The sequence below is a fragment of the Mauremys reevesii genome, linkage group 16 (assembly GCF_016161935.1).
Source record: "Mauremys reevesii isolate NIE-2019 linkage group 16, ASM1616193v1, whole genome shotgun sequence".
In the NCBI taxonomy this organism is placed as follows: Eukaryota; Metazoa; Chordata; order Testudines; family Geoemydidae; genus Mauremys; species Mauremys reevesii.
Genome location: NC_052638.1, coordinates 31,129,547 through 31,151,115, shown reverse-complemented (window position 1 = coordinate 31,151,115; position 21,569 = coordinate 31,129,547). Strand labels below are relative to the sequence as shown.

Genomic DNA, 21,569 nt, shown 5'->3' with positions numbered 1-21,569 from the left:
GTAACCTATTATATTTTAGGGAGTAACTGTCATCACAGTGGTAGCTAGGAGTTCTCTCTGATATTAACATGTACCCTCTCTGACAGCACTGTGGCAACTGTTACTTTCTTGCAACCTGCTCCTGCCTCTGAGCCTTAGCTTGTTTGGGGGAATTTAAAGTATATTGCAAAATATTTACAGAGTTATCAACTGTGAAGAAATATTTCATTTAACATTAAAATGGGGCTCTGTGCAGATCAGAGTGTAGGACTGATGCCTCAGCCAGAGAACCGGGAATAGACCATACTACCAGAGGTAATAATGCTGTGAGCTCTCGTCTAGTCTTGTGATGGCATTTTTATCATTTTGCCATGTAGATTTGTCCAAGCCTCATTGCTACTTATTTTCAAACTAAACTCTCCTGGATCACTTGCTACTGTCCTATTGTGTCCCCTTTAATCTCTTTTGCAGAGTTCCAACACTTAGGGGAACAGGGCTCAGGTAAATATTACCCTGGCAAACCATTATGAGTGCGACATCTGTAGCTGTTCTGTACACAGAACTCCCACTTTAGAGTATCTAAGGGACAGAGCCTTAAATCCATGCCATTCCAACAACAGTCTCTGCATAGGTAGATGTTTAAGTGGTACAGCACTCAGGGTTACAGAAAGTTAATTAAGTGCTTGATCATTTCTCATTAAACTCGGTGGAAAGATTCCCATTGACTTCAGTGAGAGTTGAATTGGTCAAAACAGACATGCAAAACAATTATTTTTCTCCTCTTTGTCATTCGCTTCCTTCTTTTCATTTCTCATTTGAGGACCGATCCTGCAAAGCGTTGAGTACCCCACAGGATTGTTGCATGCACTCAGCTCTCCTTGAGAACTAAGTCTTGTTTGCTGAGCTCATCACGAGAGGTTGCTCATCTCTAAGCAGGATTACGATAAACATTTCTCACTTTCAGAAAGAACTAGTTGACTCATTCATTTGTCACAAAAATAAAAGAAAATGGAAGTTATTCTAGCATCTGAATGCATAGTAGATACACCAAGTAACATAATCAGCAAGGGATTCAGAAGAGGCAAGATGTAAAATTCTGGACCTTGTGTGTTACTTACTGTAGTTTCACTCATTTGTATTGCAGAGACACACAGCTATCTCAGAGACACATGTGTAACCCTGAACAAGATGTCTGGGATGGATCATATTGCATAAAGAATACAATGTAAACTAATTAATTTCAATTTGATCAATGGGCTTTCATGGGCTGCACTTCACTGTGATTGTTCAACTGATTTTTGGATGACAATTATGACAAGTGAATGAGAATAAATGTGTACATTTTCTGAATCTGAAGAACAAAGTGTTTTCAACATGTACTTAGCATTATCAAAAATGATCTTAAGCAAAAAGCTACGATCCTTTATTTCACCCTAGAACAGCGCATCAGGTTCTAGTGAAGAGGCTTTAAAAATAGTCATCTCTTCATATTAGTTTAAAAATGGATTTGTTAATTCATGGAGACAACAGCTCCACAGCTGGAGGCTGGGGGTGGACCATGTGAAGGCTTTGACCCTTCTCTCCTTTTGAAGGGGTAATGAACTAGTTGTAATATTTTGAAATAGAATTGTGTTATAGTGTTTTAATTGGTTTGATTAATAAAAGATTTAATAAAATTAGAAACTGACAAGACATTAAGTCCACATTTTAGAGTCATAATCGCAGAGGCTAAGGACAGAAGGGGCCACCATATTATCTAGTTTGACCTCCAGTATATCACAGGCTACTCCCAGCACAAAAGAACAGACATTAGACCAAAGCATTGCAGCAGTCAAACCCTGAGCATGTAAGAGAGAACTAACCAGCCAAGCACCTGAGAGAGAAAGAATGGTTGGTGGCTCTTCAGAGCACTGGCCCACCCCACCCAGTGTTTCAATTACAGCCATGGTCATCTCTGATGCTTCTGAGAAAGATGGGTCCTTCAACCCTGGGGGTTGAAGTCTCTGGGAATGGAAGATTGGTAAGAACCTTGAAGAAAGATTGTTCTTGTTAAGTTAGGTCTTAGCCATGAGAAAGTGTATTTTTACTTTTGTTTGTAACTCTTTCTAACTTTATTCCTTCTACTTTGGATCACTTAGCCAATGTTCTTTTGTTAATACATTGGTGGGATGCTTCTGAGAAAGGAGGCAAAAACCAACCAAACAGAGTATGTTGGGGAGGGAGAGCTGGAAGGAATTCTTTCCTGACCCCTGCAGGTGGCCAATGAAGCATGAGCTTTTAGGAACATACAACATAAAAAAATTAAAAAATGTTCTCCAAATTTACAACCTAAGGCTTGCAGGTGAAATCATTTGCATACATATACAGAAGCCCAGATTTGTGTATGCCTCCAGCATTTGTTTATTCAAAACCCTGGATTTTGCACATGCAGATGAAAGCAAGGAATAATCTAACCCAGGTTCTGAGGACAATGAGCTCATAGGCGCTCTCTTGGATCTGACACCAAGTCTCTGTGCGGTCTTAGACAAATCACTAGCACCATTTTTTAAAATAATCTTCTAATTTAGAATACCTCAAATTGAGATGCCTAGGGCCCAATAGTTTGAAAAATACTGCTGAGCACTCTTAAATCCTTTTAATTTCAGATACAGGTGGTTAGCATCTCTGAAAATTAGACACCAAGTTTCTCAAATTTCTAACATTTTTGACTTCTTAAAAAAAAAGACAAAAAAGCACCTCAAATTAGTGAGCACTTTTGAAAATGTTGGTCAGAATGATTTGTCTATGAATAAACTGGGAATGGGATCACCCAGCTTTTACCAATCTGCCTTAGACAACCATCCGTAAAATGGTAACAGACATACCTCTAAAAGATGTGGAGAAAATTAACTCATTAGTAGAGCTAGTCAAAGGTTTTTCAATTTTAGAAATGTCATCAACACTTTCTTAGAAAAATATTTTAGTTACTAGAGATGATCAAAGATGGCTAATTAGCTAACTGGTGTAAAAGTATGCTGTGTTGTTGTAGCCATGTTGGTCCTGGGATATTAGAGATATAAGGTGGGTGAGGCAATATCTTTTATTGGACAAACCTCTGTCAGTGAGAGAGAGGTAAAAGAAAAAAATACCATCTGACCCACCTTCTCTCTATAATGTGTAAAATAGCCACACTTACAAACTTTGTCTACAGAACTGAATATGAATCCAGACCTCCCTAACTTTGGTTGTGTTTGTATTTGTTGTTCTGGACTGGCCCATTAATGAGCTTGGCCTGACTTGCAAACTTCATATCCAAATATCCCCAAGTAATCTTTTCAGGGCCAATCTCTAGTGTAAAGTGCATTAAAGATGAAAAACACTTACAAGTATAGAAGGGTTAAGGATTATTATTAGCAATAACAGTTAATTGATTTAGAAGACAGGTTAAGGGGCCTATGAAAATGTGGCTCTACAAGTGCAGTGTTGACCCAATTTCCTTTACTCCAAAATAACCCCATATCTCAGCCATTGTTTATGTTTTAACAAAATAAATACATAAGATAATAATAATTAATAATAAATAATAATACATTAAAAAGTGAGTATTCAACCAATTCAGTCCCTTGGTTCTCCAGCTTTATCTCCAATTGCATTCCTCTTTCTAATTACAGCCATTGCATCTTAAAAAAAAAAAAAATGAAGAATATCACTTCAAAGTGGAGGAAAAAAATATTCCTCCTTCTCCCCAAACCATGCTTCATAGCTGTAAAAATACTTCGCGTTTTGACATGACATGTGTGGAGAATTCACTTTCAAGCTGCTCTATCCTTTGTCTTGGATCAAACATCACCTAGACCATTTTCTCAATGGGTTTCACAGGCTACTGCCGTGCAGGGGAAAGCCATCTGTGTCAAAGCTTAGTCACAAAGTGCAAAGGAATGGGCCAGGTGATGCCCTCCCACCTCTTCTGCTCTTCTGACAGTAAAAATCAGTTTTACATCTATTCTACCAGTGTGATCCAAATGTCAGCAGGACATGGCAAACAGAACTGGTACATTCTTTGGTCCGGAACAAAACAGGAGAAATCACTTATTATTTTTATCAAGACAAATAGCAATGTTTAGGCCTGTCTATGCTGCACAATTGACTATTAATGCAGGGTTTTTATGTCCTGCTTCTCAAACTATTTTATAACCAGGTTAAAGAAACATGACAAAGTTGGGCTTTAGCTACCCAAGTTAATGCACAATTTTTTAACCTGTAGATAACACACAGTTTACTTCCACCCACAGAAACATACTACGTTATTATACTCCACAGCATTACCAATCTCCCCCAGAACACTATCTTTGCCACCAGCGATGAAACCTCCCCACGTGGGAATTGCTGTCTTCCTCATATACAACCAAGATAATGCACAACACTTGGAAATCCACCCAAAACACATTTGCAAACTCATCCATTTAATCCCATACCATGGGAGCAGACATGGGTAACAAGATGGCTCGCCAATATGCCAATCTCTTCATGGCCCACCTTGAGAAAGACTTTCTGGAAAAAAGCACCAGGAAATCAACAATGTACCTAAGATACATCATTGATATTTTCATCCTCTGGACAGGTCTAAACTCCTTCATAGCTTTCTACAACAACTTCAACAACCACCACCCACCCATTACACTCTGTCATGACAGAGGGGTCTTCAGTCAGAGCCTGCAGCATTTATGGGAATGGCCACACTCCAACACTTCTCTGGCAACACTCCCCTGCTGACAATTGCTTACCTATGATCCACTAAGCCCAGGCCCAGTGTGAGGCTTTGCTCCTGAGGTCCAATTGGCAGATTGCCAGAGCAGCTGATTGGCCAACCTGACTTAATCTAGCAGCAGCTAGCTAGCCAAACAACTGGGCTCCACACTACTCTGAACTCTGTGCCTCCCACTCCCGCTCCTCTGCCTTGATTTCCTGGCATTCTGACTTCAGTTGACTCCTGACATCTGACTCATGGTTCTGCTCTCCAATTTGTCTCCTGCCTTTGACCTCCTGATATCCTGACCTGTCCTGATTCGACTCCTCTCTTGTGACTGCAGACTGTGGCTCTGACTAGCTGGTCTGGCTGACCATGACCCGGCCATGACACTCCAACACAAGCATCAACTTCCTGGACAACATGATCAGCTTCAACAGTGGAATGCTAGAAATGGAAGGAACATTCCAAAGAACCAACTGATCACCATCACATCTCCCCAGATCCAGCAACCACCCTAGACACACCAAAGCTCTGTCATCTACAGCCAGCCACTCAGATACCACAGAGTTTGCTCTAAGGAGACAGTCTGGGATACACAAACACACTTAAAACTGCCTTCATTAAACAAGGACACACCAGAGAACTAGATCACATTATTGGAAGGGCCAACCAAATACTCCTGGATAACCTGCTTCAATGACTCCACAGCCCTAATTGTCACCTACCACCCCACACTGGAACCTATATGGGCTATCACATAAACACTTACAAGCCATATTTGATGGGCACAATGTCCTGAAAGAAATCTTTTTCAACCCTTGTCTTCTGGCCTTCAAATAATCCCTCCCTCCCACCTCATTATCAGAAGCAAGCTCCCCACAGACCAGGGCACACCAACTCAAAACAGTGCTAGAGCCTGTCAAAACAGTTGCAAAACTTGCAGACATAACTCCACTGCTACAATGATCAATACCCCACTCCCCTACAATAAGCCTTTCATGGGTCCTAAACATGCTTATCACAAATGGTGGTGTACCTCATCCAGTGCATCAAATGCCCCAACAACAACAACTATATGGATGAAATCTGACAACCACTACACTCTCAAATGAACTCGCATAGAAAAATGAAGGAAGACAAAAACACCTTATCACCACTTTTCACAAAATGGTTACTCCATATCTGATCTTTCAATATTTGTCCTCAAGGGAAACCTGCACAACACCTTCAAAAGGCAAGCCTGGGAAATTAAATTCATAACTCTGCTAGACACCATCAGTCATGAACTTAACAGAGACACTGGTTTTATGGTTCATTACAACAATTTGTAACAGACCACATTGCCTGCTACCCTTAATTGCTCAATTCAAACCTTTTATGTACAACAATCTAACCCCCAGATTGCTCATTTCATTTCAAGTAACCAGTTCCCACATTAACCCTTCTGATTAACCATCTGTCCCAACTTGTAGTTAGCTCAGACACTCTGCTTGATTGCTTTCTTTCCTAGACCAAAAGAGCTGTGTAGCTTGAAAGCTTGTACCTTCCACCAACAGAAGTTGGTCCAATAAAAGCTACTACCTCATCTATCTTGTCTATGTTATTATAATACAGTTCAACTCAAACCAGGTTAATCTTTTTTGCTTGACTACTGTTAACTTTGTGGCATAGAGGAGTCCATTATTTCAAAGAATTTGAGTTGTGGTTCAGGCCGTCCCACCAATGATATAACTCCTGATGTTTTGACAAAGAAGTTTCTCTTTCTACTATTTTTATCTGGTTCCTTGCAACTTCAACCATTTAAACTAAGGCTGGTCAAAACCTCTCATTTTTTTTCTGAAGAAATTCTCATTAAAAAAAATATCTGTGAAGTGTTCTGATTTCAATAAAACTGCATTTTCCAAAAATTCTTTTGACCGGCTCTATCTAACCTCCTTGATCATCTTTGCAAATAGTTCTTCCCCACTTCCAAACACCTTTTATTTGGAACAACAAGGGAAAAAAATAGGATAGCTATCTATATTTGCATACAATGAAAGGAGCACAATCCAATCAGTGTATCAGGAGGATGGCCAATCCACAGTTCCAATTTATGAATTGTTGGATTGTTGACGTCCAAACCTCTGAGTCACAAAGCAGTTCCCACCCACAGAAACTGCACTGATAAGTCCAACTGAACTGAGTTGTAATCAGGGGCATCAGGAGTTGGCTGTCCTCTGCCTGTCTACTTCAGTCCAGCAAAGGCCACACCACCAGGTCCCACTCTGATGTGCAGCTAACTGGTCCAGTGCTGAATCCAGTTCTTCCACTGCTGGTCTGGTCAGACCATCTTATGAAGACCAGGTCTGTGCCACAAACACTGGTCCCCTGAGGCCTCACTGTGATGTCAGCTCTTTACAACTGCTGTTCCAGGCCCACAGAATTGCTCCACACAGGGTTCAGAATCTCTAGGCAGGGAACCCAAAGCAAAACATTACCCTGGCACAAAGTCTCAGCTTCCTGGGACAGAGATCCTGCATTCCAAGTCTGAGACATCTGCCCACTCTTGTTGAAATGAAATTCCATTTCCAAATCAGAGTCCATTCCCTGTAACATCAGGGTGATCTACACAATAATTCCCAAGCCTTTCCCTGAATGCAGTTACAGTAACAATCAATATTGATAAATTCTTATTAGTGGAACAAAATACAGTATGTGGAACGATGGGTAACCAATATTATAATTAGGGCTGTCAAGCGATTAAAAAATTAATCATAATTATTTGCACTGTTAAACAATAATAGAATACCATTTATTTTGGATGTTTTCTACATTTTCAAATATATTGATTTCAATTACAACACATAATGCAAAGTGTACAGTGCTCACTTTATTTTTGATTACAAGTATTTGCACTATAAAAAAATAAAATAAATAGTATATAGTATTCGCCTAATACAAGTACTGTAATGCAACCTCTTTATCATGAAAGTTGAAATTACAAATGTAGAATTACGTAACAAAAAAAACTTTCATTCAAAAATAAAACAATGTAAAATGTTAGAGCCTGCAAATCCACTCAGTCCTACTTCCTGTTCAGCCAATAGCTCAGACAAACAAGTTTGTTCACATTTGCAGGAGATAATGCTGCCCACTTCTTGTTTACAATGTCACCTGAAAGTGAAAACAGGCGTTCTCATGGCATATATTAACGTGCCAGATGCGCTAAAGATTCATATGTCTCTTCATGCTTCAACCACCATTCCATTTTTTCATGCTGCTGATGGGTTCTGCTTGATAACAATCCAAAAGATTGTGGACCGATGCATGTTCATTTTCATTATCTGAGTCAGATACCACCAGCAGAGAAGGTTGATTTTCTTTTTTTGGTGATTCAGGTTCTATAGTTTCTGCATTGAAGTGTTGCTCTTTTAAGACTTCTGAAAGCATGCTCCACATCTCGTCCCTCTCCGATTTTGGAAGGCACATCAGATTCTTAAACCTTGCGTCGAGTACTGTAGTTATCTATAGAAATCTCGTATTAGTACCGTCTTTGCGTTTTGTCAAATTTGCAGTGTTCTTAAAATGAACAACATGTGCTGGGTCATCATCTGAGACTACTTTAACATGAAATATATGGCATAATGTGAGTAAAACAGACTAAGGGACATACAATTCTCCTTCAAGGAGTTCAGTCACGAATTTAATTAACACATATTTTTAATGAGTGTCATCAGCATGGAAGCATGTCCTCTGGAATTGTGGCCGAAGCATGAAGAGGCATACCAATGTTTACCATATCTGGCATGTAAATACCTTGAAATTCTTGCTACAAAAGTGTCATGCAAATGCCTGTTCTCACTTTCAGGTAACATTGTAAACAAGAAGTGAGCAGCATTATCTCCTGTAAATGTAAACAAATTGTTTGTCTTAGGCCTGGTCTACACTGGGGGGGGGTGTTGAACTAAGGTACGCAAGTTCAGCTACGTGAATAGCGTAGCTGAACTCGAACTACCTTAGTTCTAACTACTCACCCGTCCAGACGCCGAGGGATCGAAGTCCGCAGCTCCCCCGTCGACTCCGCCACTGCCGTTCGCGGTGGTGGAGTTCCGGAGTCGACGGGAGCACGTTCGGAGTTCGAACTATCGCGTCTAGATTAGACGCGATAGTTCGAACTCCGAGAAGTCGAACTCTACGCGTCGACCCGGCAGGTAAGTATAGACCTACCCTGAGTGTTTGGCTGAACAAGAAGTAGGACTGAGTGGAGTTATGTAACAAAAAAAAAAAAATCTACATTTGTAATTGTACTTTCATGACAAAGAGATTGCCCTACAGTGCTTGTATCAGGTGAATTGAAAAATACTATTTCTTTTGTTTATCATTTTTACAGTGTAAATATTTGGCAAATATTTGGAATAAAAAAATATACACTTTGATTTCAATTACAACACAAAATATGTCTATGAAAATGTAGAAAAAAATCCAAAATATTTAATAAATTTCAATTGATATTCTATCAACAGTGCAATTAAAACTGCAATTAATATTTTTAATCGCAATTAATTTTTTTTTAGTTAATCATGTGATTAATCAAAAGCCCTAATTGTAATTCATGTAAATGAGGCTGCCAGAGCGGACTTTTCCCTCATCCTCTGTAGACAGAGCAGAGATTTCTATCTTTCTAAGCCTTCTAGCTCTGGGATTTGACATATTTTCAGATGTGACTAGTGATTTTTGGAGCTCCATTTGAGATGCTTTAGTGGGGCTTGATTTTCAGAGGATAGGCGCTTGGCATACTCCTGTGGTATCCTGAATAAATCAAACACTTGCCATCTTACAGATATGAAGCAATATCGTAGCAAAATCAATTAAAATATTAAACTAATGATATTAAACTAATGATTGCATTGAAATAAGTTGCCTGGTATGGTGAGGAACTGCACCACGCAGTAGGAATTACACATTTTTCACACCTATCTAAGAAATTGGATCCCAATGCTCAAAGACACTTCAGCATTGTGACACTATGGTAAAATAAGGAAAATGTTTTGAAAATGTAAGTATAATTTTTCTGTTACATTTTCAGCTTAGTCACGGAAGGACTAATTCAAAGCCCCTTGAAATCAGTTGGAGTATTTCTATTGACTCCAATATGTACTGGATCTGGCCCTCAGTATTCTGCCTCTCTCACTGTAGTGCATCCAGCCAATAATTTCTCTGGGATGGAAAACGCTCTGTTTGGTTGTCTGCACTGGTATTTCTAGGCCTACAGATGTATAGCCTGTAATCAGCAGTCTTCTTTTTTGAGTCATACATAAGACCTAAATAACCTCCACTCCTCCCCTCTAGAGCAGCATAACTTTTCTATATTAATTTCTGTGATGGAGTGCATATTAATTACAACAGTTTGTAGCAAGGAACTTTTTTCCTGGCAAATTAAATCTATATCCGGTATGTACTTTAGTGGCAGTTAATGGTACTTGTAGTAATTACAGTAATCTCGTCCTCAGATTAGTTGAAAGTATTTTTGGTTCCAAGGGGAACACATGCAAAACTGCCTGATAATTCAAAAAATAAAAAGTAAAAAAATAATAAAAAAAATAAAAAAAAAATTGGAGGATGAAAATACTGCAGTGCGCTGATGTATTTTCTATACGTAAATATCAAATGGTTTCCTTTATGGATGACTTTGTGTGTAAGCACCGATTTAACTATCTACTGAAAACACACTTGCCTTTCAAAAAAATTTGTTTTAGTTTCCTTGTCTGTTGCAAACATAGGCTCTTTTTGAAGCCCATTGAGCAATATCTTTAACAGTAAATTGCAGCATTAATTCAGAGCCCTGCATTAGGGTGGTGAAGAGCCATTAGCAGGAACTCTGGAAGTCACTGACCTTCAGAGATCCACTATGTGTTCTGGAGCTTTTAGGAAGTTGACCTTCTGTGCCACCCTTGAAGAGGACTCTGTGCAGACATCTCTCTGTGACTGCTCAGCTCCACTGGAATGGGTGAATGGTGGGGTAGGCCATTTTCTCCCCTTCTCGCTGTCCCTCTTGTCAGTGCTACTTAGGCCCTTATGAGAATGCTAGCAGCAATTACTAGGACCAGTCCTTGTGAGTAGGAGAGCACAAGGATTTCAGCTGTGGATCGCCTCTGAAGAGAGGATAAAAGAAAGAAATCCAAGGGCTGGCCACAAACTAGACCATGGGACTTCAGGGTTTAAATCCCATAAGAAGCTTTCTGTTCTACTTTATATTCCAGTGTAAAAGCAAGAAAACCAAAAAAGTGTTGTATACATTTACATTTTAAATTGTGTAATCATGTTATTATCTGAAACTAATACCATGCTGTTAAAATTTAGATAAAGTGTCCTGCAATGCATACAAAATGTTCATTTGTTGAAGGCCATTAAGTTAATTTCCTGGGAACAAGAATAAATGCAAGGCATTTACATAATCATTAGTTGTGAGGTGTAGAATAGATAATTAAATATTCCACCACATTAATTTATATTTAATTAACAGAGCTTCCATGATCCTTCTGTCTGAATATTAATATTGTGTAAATAAACAATTAGGATGCACACTCACTTTATGAAACCTTTATTGTAAAAAATGTGATCCAAGGACTTTTGTGAAATCTTCCTAAATAAATACTTGATGATTTCATAAGGCAGACTTGTTGATCTTAGAAGTTTAGCTAAGTAGTACCAATACTGTGATTTTAACACTAATTCTGCAAGTGTTCTGTATTTACAGGTTGTCACAAAAAATGTGTACTTCAATGAGAGTATTCAGTGTTATCTGTTTCTTGTCTATCCTTCCAATTAGCTGGCATCCTTTACATTGCATGGAACCTATGGCACTTCATTGTAAAAATGCATTCAAAGTTCAAATTACATTTTTAGAATACTCTGTAAAGTTACACAAATTAAATGGACATTATGGTTTTCAGGTTAAAGGGCCCCTTTGTTGGCTTCACATTTCAGACTTTCAGGTCAGAGGAATTCAACACATTCTGAGGTTCCTCTAACCCACAGAAGCATGCAAGATTAGAAGATCTGAAGATACCAGCCAAAAAGATTTCCTTTTTTATTTTAATATTTAAAGAGTATTCTAACAAAAAGAATTTTAATCTATGAAGAAGGTTAAACAAACTGCAAAAGGTTGAGTTTAAGTTCAGTCCAGTTTTTATTTTATGGTCTATTCGGCTACTTTTAATTGTCTGTACAGCATTGTCTGAAATCTTTCTGAAAGAGACAAAGTGGTGAGGTAATATTTTTTACTGGGCCAACTTCTGATGATGAAAGAGACAACCTTTCGAGGGCCACAGAACTCTTCTTCAGGGTCATACTATGTCAGCACCTCTAAGAATGATTTGAATTCTAAAGGGGAATTTCTGTAAACATGAAGTGGTGTTATGAGAAATCACAAGTATAGTGGGGCACAAAGAGACACAAAGACTTTTGAGCATGGCCTGGATTCTAGAAGTTTTGGTGGCGTGTTATGTGTCTGTTCTATAGAATAATGCTCTCTCATACATTGTTAAAGTATTAGCAGGGAACAAAACAGGAGTGAATTTTCCTTTCTGGTGCGGTTACATTTGAACTGTCAATGCTCCTGATTTTCAGAGGTCCTGAGAACCTAAAATTCCAACTGCAGTCAATGAAGATTGCAGGTGTTTTGCACCTATGAAAAATCAGAGCCATCCAGTTTTCAGGGAGTAACTTCAAATAAGTGGGTTAAAATGAATGAAATATGGACAGATACATCAGAAGCTTGAATATCAAAGAGAAGGGTTCAGTGCTAAATGGGTCTGTCAGTAAAGCAAAAGGGATTCATTGGTGAAATACAGAATGCATGAACCCACAGTAAAAAGAAAACATTTAGGTGGGTTTTTTAAGACTAATTATGATGCCATTTTTGCATTTACACAGAGATTTCTGAAAGACATCTGAGATATTTTTTTCTGAGTTTGTACAGCTCTGCATCTCCTCATAAAATGCAACCCCCATCCAAAGAAACAAAAACAAAACAACCCATGAAACACTAGCAGGAATGAATAGTCATTTTCTCTCCTTTGTTTCAAATGGCAATTTTGTGTTTTCTTTCTGTAGTCTCATTTTGATGCCAGAATGCAATGTTACTTATTCTATAGCCAAGACCAACTAATATTAGCAAACTGGTCCAATGTAAACAAAAGACAGTGTTTACAAGCACGGGTTTCAAAAAAAGAGAAAAACAATGTTTAAACAATTCCAAGCGTTCTTTCTTTTAGATTTTCATTATTTCTCTTGAGGTTTGTTATTAGAAAGGTAGTAGATGCAGAAAGAACTATTTTTCATCCCAGATGAATTGCAGAAGCATGTCAAGGTAAACAGTTACTCAGCACAAACTATAGGTTTTTCTTTAAATCATTAAAAATATTACAAAGAAGTGCACTACTTAACACAAGAGAATAAGTTACAGTAGTTATGAAGATTGTTAACAAAGTAAAATGGGACTGTGTGTGTGACAAGAGAAAGACGGAGCACAAACTGAGTCAGAAAGGCTGAGAACTACCACTTGATGTGTTTTCAAGAGTCAGTTGTTTAATATCAAGCTGAATTCATTCCTGAATGTGAGACAATCTTCCTACTTCTTACAGTAGCATGAATAGGTTCATGAAGGTCAGGAGGAAAAAAGAAGAAGAAACTATCCCCAAATAAATTGAAACTGGGCAGCTGGCTCAGCAGAAGTGAGGGCTGTGGTAGAAATGCAGCGCATTAGTTAATAAAGGAACACCAGGATGTGCAAACTGCTGGGTAGTTGAAGGAAAAGTTAGAAAAAAAATGAATCATTGGAAGATGGGTAAAACAAAGAGGGGGAAATGGGGATAAGAAGCGTATGTTTTTAAGGATGCATGCAGATTCACAAAGAAGAGGTGTTGATAATAGAAAGAGTTTGTCAAGCTGTCCTGCAGTGGCTCAAGTACCAAACTCAGAGCGGAGTGTTAAGAAGCAGGACACAACCCCCAAAGTGGTTGCAAGCTCCATGCTTTCATGATTTTACCGACCATGTATCAAGTGTAAACGCCTCAGGCATTATAACAGCCTAACCATGGGTACTCCTATCCTGTCACCTAGGCAAGCTTGCTTTTGTGATAGTTGGTCCCTTACATTAAAAATCACAATAATATCCAGGTTACTGCCTGTCCCAAGGGATCAGTCACTTACCCCAGGTCAATTGCACCTTTGGTCTTTGAGATAACACTTGTAGCCAATCCTATAATAAACGATCTAAAGACTTATTAACTAGGAACAGGAAACAAAAGTTATTTACAAGGTGAAAGCAGGTAAACATAGAAACACAAATGAGTTCCAATCTAAAGTTTCAAAGAAGCTTCTATAATAAGCAAGCTCTGGTCTGCATATACGTATGACTGTAGTAGTGTGGAATACCTGTGACCTTACTGATGTCAAGTCAATGGAACAACTCAGAGTACATAAGTTTAGCACATGAATCAGTCTTTTCAGGATCAGGGCCTAGTTACTTAAGTTGATGGATTGTTTTTTGTTTTTGTTTTTTGGTTTTTTTAATCAACAGGATGGTGGTACAGCTTAATGAGATTCTTTCCAGAAATGTATAGAAATACTCCTAAGGAATTATTGTCAAACTGGAAAAATAAATAAATAAATAAATATTTATCTTCAGTTTCCTTTTTTTCTATTAAAGGCAACATACTTAAATGATTATGACAACTTGTCATAACCAAAGTGTGGGCTGCCTGATCTAGTGGTTGGAGCAGGAGCTGGGATTCAGGCTGGGTTAGGTTACCAGGAGGTCAGAGTCCACAGAATCATGGAATATCAGGGTTGGAAGGGACCTCAGGAGGTCATTTAGTCCAATCCCTTGCTAAATCATCCCAGCCAGGGCTTTGTCAAGCCTGACCTTAAAAACCTCTAAGGAAGGAGATTCCACCACCTCCCTAGGTAACGCATTCCAGTGCTTCACAACCCTCCTAGTGAAAAAGTTTTTCCTGATATCCAACCTAACCCGCACCCCCCAACTTGAGACCATTACTCCTTGTTCTGTCATCTGCTACCACTGAGAACAGTCTAGATCCACCTTCTTTGGAACCCCCTTTCAGGTAGTTGAAAGCAGATATCTAATCGCCCCTCATTCTTCTGTTCTGCAGACTAAATACTCTCAAGACAGGCCAAAGGGCAAACTGGGATTCAGGTGTCAGATTACCAGGAGATCAGGAGCAAATATTGCAGGGGAAGCAGTCCTAAGCAGGGAGAACCCAATTGCATGGACAACTTCATGTTCCTCTGCTTGGATTAAATAAGAGCTGGGAACCAATCAGATTCCCATACTGGATCCTTGGTCAGAGTTCAGCTTCTGATTAGCAGGTCACCTGGTGACAGGTTGGAACCAACTAGCCCTTAAGACACTGTGGACTGGTGTTTAAGTCCTGTGTTCCCTGATAGAACTAAAGAAAGACAAAACCTGTTACCTGCTAAAGTAATGGAAATCTGCCCACTCTTAAGGTATAACAGTTGATTACCAATGCCAGTCTTTTTCTAGAAGGAAGTAAGATCATTTAAAATGTGACATCTGATTGCATGCTTCCCACTATGTCTAAGTGGAGGCAGCACAGTCTAGCACTTAGAGCAGGGCACTAGCTCTGGAGGTCTGACAGAGTGGTGAAAACACCAAAAGGTGCTGGTGCTTTATCTCCACTAGGAATCCACTTAGTGCTACTACCATTGCAGTTTATCTGGCTATAGCACCAATGTGAATTTTTCCACTGTGATTAGCTTTGGTTACATCACTTAAGCCACTTTATCCACGAATGTATATGTATATACATAAAAGGTGTTATATATACACCTACCTCATCTGGGCATTGTGATCCCTATGTTTTGTGATAAGCTTGTGCAAATTCAACTGAAAGGAACATTAAAAGCAAAGTACTAATATTAACCAGGGCATAGGCATCTATGAATTAATATAGAGAGATATATTGGACCGGAAATGCTACTCTTTAGAGTTTTCTTTATATAAACATCTTTGCATGGGATGGTTTACAGAAGACCTAGAGAATAAAACATCAGTACATTGATTTTCATTTGTATTCAGCCTAACAGCATGTAGTTTAGCATGTATTTACACTCCAGAAAACCATTGTATGACTGTTTTTGAAAATGAACCATCTTCCTGGGAGATACTGATGGGGTAACTCTTGAAATGTAATTATCTTGCGACAAGATGATCCTCTGGCAAAATTATCCTCTAACAAGATTATCTTGTGACACCGTTATCTTCTGATAAGATTATCTGGAGAGATGATGTTGATAATTAGCTAGGGATGTGGAAGACCGATCTAGGAATCCTAACAAGGTGAAGGGAAACTCTACCGAGACTTTAGTTTAATTTCAGCTCTGTGTGAGACTATGTTAAAGATACATGGAGAAAAAGTCAGGGTCCCTCATCATAATACATTTTCTAAATTGAAAAAACATCAAAAACTTTAGGAATCTTTGGTAGATCTTCACATTTCTATTTTATGCAATGTACCAGCCAGTATGGAGTACACACTCTGGGGAAAAGTAAATTGCTTTAGAGAGACATCACTAAATATAATGGAGTGGGATGACATCTGTTATTGTAAGGGGTCTACCTAGCTGGACATATTTTATATTTCCAAGGGACACAAAGCAATACAGGTATTATGTGTCTATGGCAATTGTCAACCACTAGAAGCATTTTTCTAGGTTAGAAAAATAATAATACCAAATAGGACACAGGATTTTTTTCTAAGAGGGGAAAGAAAAGATGACATCGATCTACCCAAACGTGTTTGTCTGGATATCAAATAACAGAGCTTACAAATCTATTGATGTTTTCTCTTCACATCCTACTAATTTTTGGGGGGTTATTTAAAGTCAGATCCTAATACAAAATATGATTATGATTAAAACAGACAAAAATGTTGCTGTACTTAAGAAAAATCTGGGACGAGGGAGGGAATGGTTTATTTTCAGCTCTCCAAATCTCTGCAAGGCTGAGGTAAATATTTTTATTGTTGCCAAGAAGTTACAAACAGTAGATTAAAGTGAATTCATTGGAGACTATCCAGAGAAGAGCTACAAAGTTGAACAAAGAAATGTAGGATCTTAGCTATGTTGATCAGCTGAAGAATGAAAGACCATAAAGTCTAATTTTCAGTTAACCTGAAGCAGGTCTTTACACTACCATGCACATATTTGGCATATGGAAACACCGTATTTTAGAGTGCAAATCGAGTAAGTGTGACTCTGAATAACTGATTTACACGCATATGCATATTGCATATGCATATAAGTGCATAAGAAGTCTGTGCAAACAAGTGAAATAGAACTCTAATTCTATACAAAGTCAGGGTGGATCCAGGTTCTACCCAACCCTATGGACATCCAGCAAATTCTGAGCAGTTTGTGGACCTAGTCTGATACTGTTTATATAGCTACTGCCTTCTTTCCTTACAGAACTCACCAACCCCCCCTTACTATTAGAACATCTTCATATGCTGAGTCCTTGAGAAATGAAGAAATCAGACTTTCTCTTTTAGAATTAAGTAACATGATGGGTGGTGTGATTTTTCCTCCTGTCTTCCTGCTTATTATTTTGGTCAGTTAGTTTTGGGATATCACCAATCCTATTATTTTGAGCTATCTTAGATCAATGGCACACAAACTGTCTCCAAGATTACAGGACCTTCACATACATGACAAAGTTTTGTCTCATTCTACCACCTTTGGTTGAAAGAACTCCGGGGTTAAAAGAACAAAAAAGCATGAAATAGTCTTGAAAAATCTCCAGTGGGTAATCCCAGCTGCCTAGGATTGACCTGCAGCTTTGGCACAGTGAATTCACAAAGCTTGCACTAGATCTGTTTACGATATTCTTAGTCCACACAGTGACAAACTATACAACCACATTCACTCCATGCACACTATTGTAATAATCTTTGTACACATATCATTCAAAAACTCATAATTTACTCATCATTATTGTTCTGGTAAAATATGTATAGCAACACTCAGGGCTGATCTACACAATGCAGTAAGTCAATCTAAGTTATGCTAATTCAGTTATGTAAGTTACATCATTGAAGCTGACATAACTTAGGTCTACTTACAGCGGTGTCTACGCCACACTATATCTATGAGAGATGCTCTCCCATCAACTTAGTGTGCCTTCACCAGACCCACTAAATTGACACCGCTCCATCGATCGCAGTGGTGCCGATTTAGCGAGTAGTGTAGACATGGCCTGAATGTAGAGTTAGAAGATTCCACTGTATGGTGTTACTAAAACACGTTCCAAGTCTGAGGAGTGGCCAAACTAGTTCCTCGGAGACAAAGGGCAAACTAATGCCTAGCCAGGTGTAAACAAGGTCAATGGGCCATTACCTGCTAAATGGCCATTCTTTTGCAGGAAATGGGACAGAGGTGAAAAATCTAAACTTAGCAAAGAAACTGAGTGGGATTCCTGTGAGACCTCCAATCACCATGATCCCAGCTGGAGATGCTTATCAAAAAGGGAGAGAGGACTATAAAAAGAAAGGGGAGACATCCCAATGAACCCCCTCCTACTCGCTCTGTCTGTCTGTTGAATCACTGCATCAGAAGAAACAAAGGAAGCAGCCGTTATACAGAAGAAGGGGTCCTGGCCTATGAAGTTTGGCCAGTAAGACTGTTGAGAACATTGGTGAGAAAATCTTTACTTTGAATTTAACATAGTTTGTTAAGTTAGGGATAAATTGTGTCTGATCTTTATTTTTCTTGTAACCATTTCTGACTTTTATGCCTCATTACTTATATTCACTTAAAATCTCTCTCTCTGTTGTTAAAAACTTGTTTTATCTAATCCAGTGTGTTTCAATTGAAATATTTGGGAAATTCCATTTGAGGTGACAAGACTTGTGCACATCATTTCTGTTAATGAAATGAAGGACTTTATATAAACGTGCATTGTGCAGGAGAGTGCTGGGCAGTATAGGTCATACATTTGTAGGGGGAAATCCAACACTGGAGGTGTTTTCAGATCACCCTGCAATATAACCAGGCTACTAAGAGCCAATGTGTATGCAGCACACACAGAGACATAGCTGGGAGTTACTTATATGCTGGAGGCGGTTTGTGAGCAGTCCTGACTGGAGGCTACCACAGCAAAGCAGTGTGAAGGGTACTCCAGGTTAGATGGGAGGGTTGACATAGCTACTCACCAGTCTGGATTGTACCCTGGGTATGTAACAACCACCTCTCATTTTTTTGCTACATTCATCATTTAAATTTAAACAATGATAAGAAAGAATGTTATCACTAATCTAAAGACATTAAATATTTCTGGATCATTCAGCCTTTTCTGAAAAGGACTCTGGTAAAAACCACCACAATAAGAATGTATTCCTCTTTTATTCCATGATGAGCTTATGTCTCTACATTAATTTCTTTTCTTCTATCCCACAGATAATTAATAGAAGATACCGGGAAGTGCTTAACTTTACTTCAACCTATTTGAAGTTTATTACCCCTGTGACTCTCACATCACAACCACCAAAAATGGATAAATTGTAAAATCTACAAAACTAAATCTTCACTTCAAGGACTACTACTCCCAAATCTCCTAGCAGTACATTTTCAGACTGCCCTTTCTAATAACTTAGTTTCCCACTGAGTAAAAAGCTTTTAGTACATTGAAAATGGAACAGTGTTATTCTTAGCCATTTGATTCTCAAACTTCCAATTCTGCTATGGGTCAAGTGGCAGCTCCTTCACAAACTCATTCAGCAAACCATTTTTATGCCATTAATATCAAGCATTTCTTTGTGACATCTAGTAATTTAATAAAATTATCATTTGGTATATGTTATAGCAATATATTTGAATACATCTGAATTCCTATCAGGAACAAACAATAAGATATTTTTTAAAGGGCACTAAATGCATAAAGCTTGAACATTTTGCTACTCTTCCAAGCTTAAAAAGAATTGCTAATATTTTCTTAGACTGTGAGAATGTTTATAATACAGACATGCCAATTACTTATTTTAGTTTAAAGAAGAAATAACATGGCATTTAAACCGCGGTTATCATGGCTCTATGTAATTACATATTCATCGCAAATTACCCATCACAGAAATAATACTGAATTTTAAAACTATACACAGAAAGAAGATGATATTGAACAATTGCCTTTTGGTTCATAGCACAAGATGAGCACATTGGTTGAATTTGTTTGAAAGACCAAAGAGAATCAATGCTTTAATTGAAGGCCAAGTAAGTTTGAAATGCACAAGAAGTAGAAAATACTAATCTGCAGCTAGCACATTTTCATAGATATTATGGCTAAACAGGGCCATTATGATCAGCTTGTCTGACCTTCTGTATAACACAGGCCAGATAATGTCACCTAGTATTTCCTCCATTAGGCCCATAACTTCTCAGTTGAGCTAGACCTAGAATCAATTAGAAAGACATCCAATACTGATTTTAAAATGAAGCAAAAAATACTTGCCTATGCTAGGGAGATATTTAAAGGAACGCAGAGAAAGTATGTGAAATCTTTGGGAACAAAAAGAAAAATCTACATAACAAAACCGTTCCTTCTGAAGCTAGTTTAAAATTTGAGTGCTTCCAGCACTGTTATCAGGCATATTGACAGTGTCCCAAAATGCATATCCGGTGAGCAAATGAATAGAATGCATTGCATACATTGGCATTGCTCACTCCATAATACATTCATTTCAAACTACACTTGCACAGCCATTGTGTGGCTAAAAGCTACAATGGTTCTAGAGAGTCTAGAAACATCTACAAGTATCTTACCTTTACTTATAGAAGAGTTATGAGATGACATGACAAATAGAAACATACACTAATGATGGGGAAATGAAGGGTAGTCAGAAAGGCATAGGCACAAGATGAGTTGGTGTACTAACACAACAGCACCCCCTCTGCTAAAACAGAGAATTGCACAGAGTCCATTCAGTCTGTCAGGGTTGTCAGTCAGCTCCTCTTGCCTGAATGTCTTCGGTAGCCCCATTGTGGGCTATGAAGGATGTTTGTTTCGGCCCTGCTGGGGTGTATGGGTTTCCCCTTATACTTGGCAGGGTCTGGAAGTACCTGCTCCGCAGGGGATCTGGAAACCCCTTTTGGTGCTTAAGTCTCTGTTGGGGGATGGGTAGGGGAACTGAGACTCACCCGCTCCCCTGGGTTCTAGCTCAGGGACCTCCACCTCTAGGTAGGTGGAATCAGGCCTCAACAACTCCTCCTGCTGTACCCTGAGCTCCTTCCTACCTCTCTTGGTTCTGATCTTCTCCAGCCTGTAGATCCAGTCATCCATTCTCTGGGTGCCATCTCACCAGTTTACTGGCAAGACTTTCCTTCTCAAGCCTGCTTGTTCCTCTGACAGCCACCCTAGCCCACTGCTGCTCTGTTTTTTTATTCTCTGGAAGGCTGCCAATCAGTGCTGGCCACAGTTCCTGCATTAACTCCTTGGTTGCCAGGGGAGCATGGGGTACATACACCCATATGACATGCATTATCAACACATTAGCTAATTAGTGTTTCCAACACAGTGACATAATTCAAAATACTTCTTTTGGGAATGACATAGGAAACAAACTGAAACCCAAAACACTCAGCTTGTCTCTCTCATAGGAAACAAAGAAACGCCTGCCACAGATTCCTGCCCATCTATAAGTTCTGAGTTACCTAACCTGTTCTAAACAGGATATAGACACACTGCAATTTTCAATGGGCCTGGTTCACACATGGGCTGGTTTTTGCCATCAGTTGAACAAAGCAGCCTTAATAGACTTAACCTATTTTTCCATGTGCGTGTGTTTATAGG

At 38.8% G+C, this 21,569-nt stretch overlaps 1 long non-coding RNA gene across 1 annotated transcript in view; it reads right to left on the bottom strand.

Annotated features, from left to right (window-relative positions):
• Nucleotides 1-21,569, bottom strand: part of LOC120384642 — a 61,501-nt gene that overhangs the window by 28,255 nt on the left and 11,677 nt on the right. The window lies entirely within an intron of this gene.